Source organism: Podarcis muralis, chromosome 2 (assembly GCF_964188315.1).
Source record: "Podarcis muralis chromosome 2, rPodMur119.hap1.1, whole genome shotgun sequence".
Lineage (NCBI taxonomy): Eukaryota > Metazoa > Chordata > Lepidosauria > Squamata > Lacertidae > Podarcis > Podarcis muralis.
Window position 1 is genome coordinate 14,178,262 of NC_135656.1, and position 9,825 is coordinate 14,188,086.

At 49.0% G+C, this 9,825-nt stretch overlaps 1 protein-coding gene across 2 annotated transcripts in view; it reads right to left on the reverse strand.

Moving 5' to 3' along the window:
- Window positions 1-9,392, reverse strand: part of TIMELESS (timeless circadian regulator) — a 61,630-nt gene extending 52,238 nt beyond the window's left edge. Inside the window, exon 1 of one of the 2 annotated variants that reach the window (XM_077923907.1) lies at window positions 9,242-9,392. The gene's annotated coding sequence lies outside the window, so the exon portion shown is untranslated. Of the gene's footprint in view, window positions 1-6,032; window positions 6,232-9,241 lie in introns of those variants that run through there. The other variant, XM_077923908.1, reaches the window with a different exon arrangement.
- Between the last annotated feature and the right edge of the window lie 433 nt (window positions 9,393-9,825).

The window sequence follows — 9,825 nt, forward strand, 5'->3', positions numbered from 1 at the left end:
AAGATTCCACCTAAACATTAGGAAGAACTTCCTGACAGTAAGAGCTGTTCGACAGTGGAATTTGCTGCCGAGGAGTGTGGTGGAGTCTCCTTCTTTGGAGGTCTTTAAGCAGAGGCTTGACAACCATATGTCAGGAGTGCTCTGATGGTGTTTCCTGCTTGGCAGGGGGTTGGACTCGATGGCCCTTGTGGTCTCTTCCAACTCTATGATTCTATGAATGCAGCTGGACTGCTTCCAAAATTCCTGGAACTTTTAAGGTGAGAGGGAAAGAGAGAAGCTGCTGAGAACTAGAAGATTGCAGACAACTGGCAAAACTTTGGGCTGCTAAAGAGGAGTAGGAAAAGGAGATGTGTTTTCTCCACCCACTTCTCGACAAGGCAACCCCTTCTTCACCCACCCCAATCCACCGCTACTGGAGTTCACACTGATTTCGAAATGACAGGACGTAACCTGGTTTGTGTAACTGGCCCACTTACACAAAGCGCTGCAGAATTCTAACCTACTTTCCAGTCTCACGATAACCTAGGTCACTATGCAGCAAGGAGGATGTCTATGTGTGTGTGTGCAAGTTGAGGAGAAATCTTTGGGAGCCCAAACCTCTTCTGCAACCACATAGCTTAAGACTCATGCTCAGATACCTCTGGGGTATCTTGGGTAGGTGGATGCAATATTCAGTGGGGGAAGATAGGGATTTTGACATCTTAGCACAACCTCTGGCAAGCGGCAGCTTGAAGTCTCGTTATGGAGAATTGGCAAGTAAGACCAGCACTGTAGGGGCAGGCTGACCACCGTTCGAAATTACCCAGGCGCCAAGCGCACTTTGTACCTAGCTATTGGCCACTTGCAACCAAGTGAAGATGCCCAGGCACCAAGATGGCACCTGACGTCTCCACCATCTGGAGGTGCGTGCCTGAGGGGTCCTTGAATCTTGACTGTTTTCACACACTAGCAACCACATCCTATAGAACTCTATCGGGTATATTTTATCTGCACCATCGGAATGAATTTCAGGAACCTAAAAGTCGTATTGAAAAATATAACTTTTTGAACCGTCTGGCCCCAAAAATGGCAACTGGGCAGTCTGTTTTGCCAACTTTAACCCTGGTTTAAGGAGACAATTGGCGCCTAGCTTATGTCTATATCGCCAAAGAATTGATGCTTTTGAATTCTGGTGCTGGAGGAGACTCTTGAGAGTCCCATGGACTGCAAGAAGATCCAACCGATCCATTCTTAAGGAAATCAGCCCTGAGTGCTCACTGGAAGGACAGATCCTAAAGCTGTGGCTCCAATACTTTGGCCACCTCATGAGAAGAGAAGACTCCCTGGAAAAGACCCTGATGTTGGGAAAGATGGAGGGCACAAGGAGAAGGGGACGACAGAGGACGAGATGGTTGGGCAGTGTTCTCGAAGCTGCCAGCATGAGTTTGACCAAACTGCGGGAGGCAGTGGAAGACAGGAGTGCCTGGCATGCTCTGGTCCATGGGGTCATGAAGAGTTGGACACGACTAAACAACAACAACAAAGATTATATCTGAGTTTCTACCACTGCCGCCACCAGACCTGTCGCCGCTACTGCTTGCCGCAACCGCTGTGCTGCATCCGTGTCGATTTCAGGTGAGATCATGCTGATTTGGGGTGAGCTGTAACCTGAAGCATATGTAACCTGAGGTACCACTGTATAATTCTTGCGTTATAATTTTGCGGATTTGGGCAAGCTGTGACTCACCTCCGTCTCCAGTATGGACAAAACACTAACCTACCGTACAGGGATTGCTTTAAGGATTGGGACATCACATGCAAAGCGTTCTAACCCAGGAGAATGGGAAGGACCTGTGACCTTTGAGGTGTTACCGGGCTCCCAACCCTCACCAGTCCCAACCAGCATGGCCAACGGCCCATGATGATGGGAGTTGGGAGTCCAACAACATTGGGGGGCAAAGGCCTGCTGTATACACTATAAAGCCCTGTATAAAAGATGGTGCTCACAACTGGTAACTTTCCTATCTCTTTGAGTTTGCAGTTAAAACGAAGTAAAACTAAGATGGATGGAAGGAAGGAAGGAAGGAAGGAAGGAAGGAAGGAAGGAAGGAAGGAAGGAAGGTTGTGTGCACAGGTAAGTCTTTGGGGGTACCAGGACCCTGGGTTTTTCTTGAGATTTGGAGTAAAATGAAGACGATGAGAATCCCTAGGAAAACTGATTTCAGCCCTCACTGGCTTCAGTTCTTACCATGCAACCGCATTGATCCAAAACAACCCTGCACACCATGGCTTATTCAGGCACCCTGTGAGCCACAGCTCACATGTGGTTTCTTGCTCCTCCCCGCAGGTGACTGGGGCCTAAAAGTAAAGGTACCCCTGCCCGTACGGGCCAGTCTTGCCAGACTCTAGGGTTGTGCGCTCATCTCACTCTATAGGCTGGGAGCCAGAGCTGTCCGCAGACACTTCTGGGTCACATGGCCAGCGTGACAAGCTGCATCTGGCGAGCCAGCGCAGTTTCTGGGGCCTCTGTGGTTTAGTTTCTGGGGCCTAGTTTCATTCAAATTTCCTAGGAAACTGGCCCCCTGGGGAAGTATGAAAAAGTCAATAGCCTACCAGGGAAAGTGTACCTGAGTTGCATAACAGGCCACATACTCAGCCGCTCTCCGCACCGCTGTGCGCTAACAAAAGCCAGTGAATGTGAAGTGGGTCAAGAAAGCGGCCCCACCCCCAGCCGCTGGATCAGCATAAGGTGTTTCAAAAGAGACACGGCATCATTTTAAGATGGCCAGAAAAACGTTCTCCTTTTGTGTCCAAAGCAAATTTTGCCCATGCGTGGCAGAACTTACAGGGCCTGGCTGGCCAACGACAGCACTTTGAATCTCTCCCATTTGCAAGCATTTTGCACAACTCATGCAGTTTACCCCATTTCCAACCATCACCAGCACGTACTGAAGCCCTCCTCAAATAACCTATGGTAGATTACTGTTCTGCAAACTATTCCTGCATGTTTCACATGTGAAAAAACAAGACAACTATGAGCTACCTTGATTCCATCAGTACTCACAAGGTGATCAGATATCTAAATGGAGGGGGACTAGTCCCAGGGTGCATGGGGGAAGGGGGAACTGCAGACTCCCCCAGCTATTTTTAATTCACACACTAGGGCTGGGCAATATATCATCCAAAACCAGCTTGATGTCCATAGCATAATAACGGTTTCATAACTTTTGATCTGGTCACGTATCGCGAATTGCGATGCTACATCGCGCTGTTTAGCTAGTGATATATCACGATGTTGAACGCCCAAGCCCTACTTTTCGCTTCGACATAGTTCCATCCTTATGTCAGACATTGTGATATATGGATATATCACAACGTTTAAAAAGGTAAAGGTAAAGGGACCCCTGACCATTAGGTCCAGTCGTGACCGACTCTGGGGTTGTGGCGCTCATCTCGCTTTATTGGCCGAGGGAGCCGGCGTACAGCTTCTAGGTCATGTGGCCAGCATGACTAAGCCGCTTCTGGCGAACCAGAGCAGCGCACGGAAACACAGTTTACCTTCCTGCCGGAGCGGTACCTATTTATCTACTTGCACTTTGACGTGCTTTTGAACTGCTAGGTTGGCAGGAGCAGGGACCAAGCAACGGGAGCTCACCCCGTTGCGGGGATTCGAACCGCCGACCTTCTGATCGGCAAGTTTAACCCACAACGCCACCCGCATCCCTATCACAATGTTTAGCTGGTGATATATCGTGATGTTGAAAACCAGCCCTACTGCTGGTGCACACAGAAACATTTTTCCTATTGCACTCAGTGGTTTTTGCAGTCTTAGAACTCTGCATTGTACAGCTGTGGCACAGACCTCCCTCCCCCCCCAAAAAACACATAATCTCTCCAGGATTTTTAAAGGCTAGTGCAGATTCATCAGCTTGCAAGGCACAAGAGTTCACTCGGAAGTTCCTTCTCCAAATGAGCCGAATTTTAGAAACGGCAAATAGCGTACTTACATCATAGCCAAGTGAGCATCAAAAATTGGAAAGCAACAGATTTGCTTATCCAGCCAAAGTCTTCACACACATGCCTGTGAACTGAGGAGAAGAGACAGCAAATGCCACCTAATATTCTATGCAAATCATACAGATCCCCAGAGGGATTGAAACAGCAACAGGTTTGAATAAAACTGCAAGCAACAGAGCAAGCCACGTATATTTACAAGTTCGTGAAATTAAGCAGGGAGCGAAGAAGCGACAAATTGCTTGCTGCCGGGGAAACCCAGCAACCAATCCTACTTGGATCATCACACCTCCGTTTCTGCAAGCAGGGTGGGGTGGGAGCAGCCGGCCTGCGCATGTGAGCAGGGCAAAGCAGCCGAGAAAGGAATATAGGAAAGCAACGTGACAGAAGTGGAAGGCAACGTTGGGGCACTTGCATGTGATAATAACGCTAGCGTTCCTTTTGAACACCTAGCAGTGCGGGGAGGCTGCAGGAGGGGGAAGGGCAAGGAAGGGGTCACGTGGGGCTAACTGCGCAGCCTCTCAAGGTGTTGAATAATGAAAACTGTCACTCACCGAAAAGTACCAAAAGAGCCTTGAGTCAAGTGAATCACTTAAAATGGGAGGACAAAAACACCATAGTATATGCCTCCCCCACTCTCCAATGCTAGCCTCTGCAATTTTACTCATAAGTAAGACTTCTTCAATGTCCACAGGATGGGAATGCTGCCTTAAAGACACTTGGAAGCCCCCTGAAGTCAGTTATCCTTACACACACTATGTAAAAGAATTATTTGAATTAGCTTTTAAATCTTCCCAAATAAATCAGTGGAGGCATTCTCTCTCTCTCTGGAACGACAGATCGTGAAGCTGAGGCTCCAATACTTTGGCCACCTCATGAGAAGCGAAGACTCCCTGGAAAAGACCCTGATGCTGGGAAAGATGGAGGGCACAAGGAGAAGGGAACGACAGAGGAGGAGATGGTTGGATAGTGTTCTCGAAGCTACCAACATGAGTTTGATCAAATTGCGGGAGGCAGTGGAAGACAGGAGTGCCTGGCGTGCTCTGGTCCAGGGGGTCACGAAGAGTCGGACACGACTAAACGACTAAACAACAACAACCAAGTAGTACAAAGTAGGGGAGATTAGGACTGCAGACTCCTCAATGAAGTTTACTGGCTGTCCTTGGGCCAGTCATAGTCTCACAGTGCAACCTACCTCACAGGATTGATGTGAATGTAAAACTGAGGGAGGGGAGGGAAGAGAAGAATAATGTAAATTTAACTCTATACTTGTGTCAGTGTTGGTCAGCATCAGTAGCACAGCTGTAGCCGGTTACAATGTAATGGAAACAGAACAGGTTTATATGGCTAAAGAGATGGACGAACAATTATTCCTAGTTTAATAAAACAACCAAATATTGCACAATTTTGCAAGTACTGTACTCTCAGAATTTAAAGGAGCAAAAACGAAAAGTTAATGCTCTGCCCAGGCAAGAAGAGATGGCAAAATTTGTTTATATCCCCACCACACACTTTTTAACTCCAAGGTCCTCACAGCAGCTTGCAATAAAAAAAATACAAAACATGTAGAATTATAAGTAGTGCTGCTGCTCATCTATACTAGTAGGCATTCCTACTGCTCCTGCACCTTCAATCCACTCAGGGTGCTGTGAACAACAGAATGCTAAAGATGTTGTGGGCACCTAGCAATACAGGTTGCATTTCCCCAAAGATACAAATACTTTGCTTTTGAGTGCTGGGAAAAACCAGTCTCCCTTCAGCAGAAGCAATACATAGAGAAATGACAAATGAGGAGTTGGAGACACGTTTGAAATAAATGATGGAGGGTGGGAGACACACACACACATACGTTGAAATGCATTTATTACTTCCAACGATCGACCCCAGAGATACACTAAACTGGTTAGCAACCGCTTTAGTTGTGACCAAGTAATGTCAGATTCCTTGCCAGGGCAATCACCAAAAGCAGCCACCTCAAGGGCGAAACAAAACAACGCCGAGAAGTTTTGCAAGGGCGGCAGAAAAAGTGCTTTCCTTACCTGGATTTAACGCGGGGTCGTTAATCTGGAGCAGATGGAATATAGGAAATCTTTGCAAGATCTGGGGGGGTGGGTGTCCTGAATTATTATTACTGCTATTTAAAAAGAGAAGTCTCCCCCGTGTTGTTACGATCTCCAAGAAAAACCGAAAACAGAGCGCGGGGAGGGTGTGTGGAGAGATCCGGCGTCTCCAGCGTTTTCAAGATGCTCGCAAAGCCGAGCAGCCGCCAATGACAGCCTCCGCGCAGGCGGAAGTTGCTCGACACGGGAAGAGGCCTTTGGTGCCGTGCCAGGGAGACGCGTGCGCGAGTCCTGCCTTCCTGCGAAATTTTAAACCTCCCGAGCACCTATAGGAAGGGCGATGGCGGGAAAAGGGTAGGAGCAGCTGCGGCAAGGCTTGCAAGAGGGAAGGCTCTGCAAAACAGCGAGCAGGAGGCGACGCGCGCGCGCGCCCTCGCTTTGCAAATCCCAGGAGCTACGGCACCCGGCTAGCTTTGTTGAAATCCCACCGGGGGGAATCGGTGGGCTTTAAGTGGCTGCGGGGTTATTGGCAGCTAGCGCGAATGCCTGGCGAGAAGTATGCTCCTCTCTCACAAATCTCCATCCTCAGATTATAACATCTCCAAGCGCAACCCTCCCGTTACGTCTCCGGGTCCGCGCAATGCTTGCTTATGTTGTGGGGGGGGGGGGAGAGAAACGCCCCCATTCCTTGGGTGACCAAAACCATCAAATCACTGCCAGGGGTGGAAAGTGTGTTAAAAAAAAAAAAAAATCCGGCTGCAACGTACTTTTCGCAACTAATAAAACAGCTCATCACTCAAAGGAGAAGCAATGCTGTCTCATCCTGCTGTTTTCGCGTGAAAGCTTTGGAGAAGAACACGCATTCGGCCTTTATTTGCAAAATTTAGACAATCAAATCATAAAAGGGGAGGAAGGAAAAACACAGAATATAGAAGTATGAGTGACAAGCCTTTGTACGGCGCGCAGAACTTGGTGTGGAAACACATTTCTTGCTGCAGCCGGAAATACATTATTTACAAACTTTCTGCCCTGACAGGGATTGATTGGTTTTGAGGTTGCCCAGTTAAAGCTATGGTTTCCCAGTAGTGATGTATGGAAGTGAGAGCTGGACCCTAAAGAAGGCTGATCGCCGAAGAATTGATGCTTTTGAATTATGGTGCTGGAGGAGACTCTTGAGAGTCCCATGGACTGCAAGAAGATCAAACCTCTCCATTCTGAAGGAAATCAGCCCTGAGTGCTCACTGGAAGGACAGATCCTGGAGCTGAGGCTCCAATACTTTGGCCACCTCATGAGAAGAGAAGACTCCCTGGAAAAGACCCTGATGTTGGGAAAGATGGAGGGCACAAGGAGAAGGGGACGACAGAGGACGAGATGGTTGGACAGTGTTCTCGAAGCTACCAGCATGAGTTTGACCAAACTGCGGGAGGCAGTGGAAGAGAGGAGTGCCTGGTGTGCTCTGGTCCAGGGGGTCACGAAGAGTCGGACACGACTAAACGACAGGAATAGGGGCTCTTGCCCCCAATACAGTAATAATAATAATCATCATTTATTTATACCCCGCCCATCTGGCTGGGTTTCCCCAGCCACTCTGGGCGGCTTCCAACAAAACACTAAAATACAATAACCTATTAAACATTAAAAGCTTCCCTAAACCTTTAGATGTCTTCTAAAAGTTTGGTAGTTTTTTTCCTCTTTGACATCTGGTGGGAGGGCGTTCCACAGGGCGGGTGCCACTACCGAGAAGACCCTCTGCCTGGTTCCCTGTAACTTGGCTTCTCACAGCGAGGGAACCACCAGAAGGGGGTGGAGACGCTCCTTCAGGTATACTGGACCGAGGCCATTTAGGGCTTTGAAGGTCAGCACCAACACTTTGAATTGTGCTCGGAAACGTACTGGGAGCCAGTGTAGGTCTTTCAAGACCGGTGTTATGTGGTCTCGGCGGCCGCTCCCAGTCCAGTCTAGCTGCCGCATTCTGGATTAATTGTAGTTTCCAGGTCACCTTCAAAGGTAGCCCCACATAGAGCGCATTGCAGTAGTCCAAGCTAGAGATAACCAGAGCATGCACCACTCTGGAGAGACAGCCCACGGACTAGACAACAACAGGAATAGGGGCTCTTGCCCCCAATACAATAGATGACAAAGCGGGCTGTTAAAACCGTGGTCCCCCCACCTCCCCAAAAAACTTCACCACCACCAAGGCCAACAAGGATGACTATGGAGAATCAATGGCATCCAAGTGCTCTTAATGCCCCTGTCCGGACCCTCTGCCCAAACCTGAGCTCCTTCTCCAGGTTGCCAGCAGAAACACCTCAGACTTCCCCCCCCCCATCCATACTACAGTGGTACCTCGGGTTAAGTACTTAATTCATTCCGGAGGTCCGTTCTTAACCTGAAACTGTTCTTAACCTAAAGCACCACTTTACCTAATGGGGCCTCCTGCTGCCACCACGCTGCCGGAGCATGATTTCTGTTCTCATCCTGAAGCAAAGTTCTTAACCCGAGGTAATATGTCTCGGTTAGCCAAGTCTGTAACCTGAAGCGTATATAACCTGAAGCGTATGTAACCCGAGGTACCACTGTATTTAGAAGCTTAAACGTGCTTTGGGATTAGTTTATCTTCCCCCCTTTAACTAAAATTTAAAGCATTTGTACGCAAACATGAAAAATGGGAGGGGGGGAAATGACCAAATATATCACAACAACCCCCTGTTGGGAACTCTACCCAAGCCAGTGGGATTCATTTCAAAACAAGTTGTGACAGAGCTACCCTTCCATTTTGGATAGGGCAAGGCCATATTGTAACACTGCCTGCCAACACCCCCACCCCAAATCCCATTACAGTGGTACCTCCGGTTAAGTACTTAATTCGTTCCGGAGGTCCGTTCTTAACCTGAAACTGTTCTTAACCTGAAGCACCACTTTAGCTAATGGGGCCTGCTGCCGCCGCGCCACCGCTGCACGATTTGTGTTCTCATCCTGAAGCAAAGTTCTTAACCCGAGGCACTTTTTCTGGGTTAGCGGAGTCTGTAACCTGAAGCGTATGTAACCGAAGGTACCACTGTCCTTGTTCCCTAGCAAATGCCAAGCGGGCTGCAGCTGGGTAGCGCCAGGCTGCGCGCATTCCCCAAGCGCTTAGCACTTCGCCTTGCAAACCTGAACCGCGGCCTCCCCAAACCGCCATATTTACCCGCCCCGCGCGAGCCGCTCCATCTGCACCGGCGTCGTTTCCCGCCCTAACTTTGCACCGGGAGGAGGAGAAGGAGCAGCAGCAGCAGCAGCGCCTCCCGGTCCGCGCCGCCGACTTCCTCGCGCCTCCCGGATTCCAAATGGCGCGCGAATGCGCTCTCGCTCCTTTTAAAAGGGCCACGGCGACAGGCCCGGCTTAGCCAGAGGAGGCGCAGGGCTCTGCCGTCTTTTGCTCAGAAGTAAGGCCCATTCAGTTCAACTGGGCCCCGCGCGCGCGTGGCATTGCCCTTTTAAGCCAGCGCTCAGTCTCGTCCCCGCTTTCGACGGGGTGGAGCGAAAAGTTAATTTTGCAGCCCGTTGGGGAGGCGCGCGCAGAAAGGAAGGCATTGCGAGCAGCCGTGGGCGTAGCCAGTGTTGGATTTAAGCTATATTAAAAAACAGAAGAAATTTTATTTGTATTTTTCTTAGAAAGCTATGTGGGTTTGGTTCCAAAAACTTTAAAACTCCATAGCCTCTTCAAGCATTAAAATATTTTTCATCAGACCATAATTCCACATAAAGGTAGCTCAACCAGAATTAAGCTTA